Here is a 2,537-nt window from a genome sequence, read left to right as displayed (position 1 = left end):
CTTAGCAAGTTTATTATAGCTAAATTTAAACTAAAAATTAAAACTAGATGTGGAAAAAAACATTTTAGTTAAATACATTTAAAAATAGACTTATGAATAAAATTTCAACAGAAACTATTTTGTGAACTTGGAAAACTAACTAAAAAATGTGAAGGAAACCTCCGTAGTTTCAGTGTTTGTTAGAAGATTTGACAAGAACTTTATTGAGACTCTGGATGTCCACAAGACTGTGAGTCATTTCTAAATACAGATATATTTATCCGTCTGTTACTATTACAACATTTACAGCTATTACTGTTCCTGCATTACTGCTAGTAATATTCATAATTAAAATTATAGTCATAGTAATTTATCTACGTTTATAAAGGTCATACTAAGGATGAGTAATGCTATATAAATGAGGAAGCACTTGCTGATACTTTGCTATCAATGCTTAAAAGTGACAAAACTCTTTTCATATAGCTCATTCCTTTTCTTCCTTCCAAGATGTTGCGAAACTTTCCGGTGTTCTCGAGTATTTAGTCCAGAATTTGGTAATAGAAATCGTTCTAGCAACACATTAATTTAGCAACAGATAGTAGATAGTCCTCTAAGCAAAGGACAGCTCACTTTCTTCTCATGCTCTGACTTGCATGATAATCTGGATCTTTATCTTAACACCCAGCCTAACGTATACACGTTGTTACATGTAAAACTGAGACTTCAGTAACTTCATGCAGTCAAAAATCGTGCAAATAAGATTCTATAATGCAGAAGTAAAAACGAAACTAAAGGACAGCCGGTAAATGAATGCTAACGGAAGTATTTTTTAAAATGTTTGCAGAGGCGCACATTAAATGTTCCCATTCAGCCCGTCAGCTTTTAAGAGATGACGTTTCTTTTTATTATACAGTCATGTTAAAATCCTTTACAAATATTGAAAGGATAAAGGGAAGGATGTGACTCAAACATTTAGTAATAGCAGAAGGTGGGGTTTTACAAGACTAAAAGCCTTTACTGTGGTGAAAAAAACCCATTTCTTTTATTCCGTTTTTCTCTTTTTTCAGTATGTGTATTTTTTTATTTTTTTGTTATGCAGTTTTCATTTTTCAGGAAATTCCCCTGCTATGTCAAAGGTTACATTTCCCAATCCTTGCTACTTACTTTTAAATTCACGTTATATTCTCTCTAATAATGATACCTGATGTTTTGCTTGTGGTTATTCCAAAGACCTGCTGTAAACACTGCGTTTCAGTAAGAATTTAAGGTCAGGAAGAAAGATATTGTGCATATTTCCAGGCTAACAAATACCCTGGGACCCTGGGATTTTATTATTTTTTGAATCTTTGGGTGGTTTCCTATTTGGTCAATTGTAATCCATCTTATTTTACTCAGTAGCCAGCAGAGAAACGCCAGTTACTGCCTACATTGCACGTACACCCCCCAAAACATGATTTCCTCCCCTCTATCTGTGTTGTTTCCTGGGAGAGGGGATGGAAGGGGAGACCGGGGGTTGGCTGGTGTAGGCCAGATTTTGTGAGGGTGGTGTGTTTGCTGTGTCATGCGGCAGTACACTGCGTTTTCTGTTCACAGTAGCGTGGCAGCGCCTGAGCTGCCAAGTGAGGCCAAAAAAGGCTTCTGGCATTTGCGTCCACATTTCTCAAAAATGCTATAAGATAATGGTTCTGTTTTGTGTGTGTAAGATCTCTATGAATAGAGTTTAACTCTTGGGAACGCAGTGACAAGTAATTAAGAAAATATTATTCTAACTTTTTCATATTTTTAGACAGAATGGACCCTCGTGGCCTCAACAACGAGGCTGAAAGTCAAACCCTAAAACAACTTTCTCGAGGTTGCTCATGTCTTATCACACAAACAGAGTCACTTTGATATGCGACATCTCTGTAACATATTCTGTTTTTTTCCTGCACATACATAGTCACATGTAGCACACGTAGACATCCACTGTGATTGCAATGTGACTTAGCTGACAGTCTAAACTGTGGCCTTATGACCTTGGTCTGCTGAGTAGGTGTATAAAAAGCCATTTGTTGCTGCAGTTGGTGCCATTTTCCAGTGAGGTGGGGGGAGGTGAAACTGCATGCTGGCAGTGCTGGGCTAAAATGAAGTGGTATGGACCACAAGAAAAGACACCAAGTGAGGAATTATAAACTTCTGAGTTGTTGGATTTCCCCTAATAAAATGGCACAAATTTTCGTTTGTCTTCTAGCTCATCATAAGCAGTGATATTTAAGTAAATTTCCTTTGCTGTGCCCTGCATGCCAGCACCAGTGGAATTAGTTGACTTGCAGTGACACAACTGCTCTTTCTGAAAGTGCTATTGTTTATTTAAAACGCAGATGATCCTGGTAGCTTATGTTTGTTTGTTTTCATATGAGCTGATGTGGCCGGTTTCATTATCACACAACAAAACTTGAGCTTTCAGTTCTTAAATGAAAAAAGTAGTAGGCAACTGTCTGCAGCTTTTTCAAATTAACTTCAGTATATTTTGACACAAGAAACACTGTTGTTAAACCACAGGGCATACACCCCTCTGT

This window comes from Simochromis diagramma, unplaced genomic scaffold (genome assembly GCF_900408965.1).
Source record: "Simochromis diagramma unplaced genomic scaffold, fSimDia1.1 OVJJ01000334.1, whole genome shotgun sequence".
In the NCBI taxonomy this organism is placed as follows: domain Eukaryota; kingdom Metazoa; phylum Chordata; class Actinopteri; order Cichliformes; family Cichlidae; genus Simochromis; species Simochromis diagramma.
Note: the sequence above shows the minus strand (reverse complement) of the source record.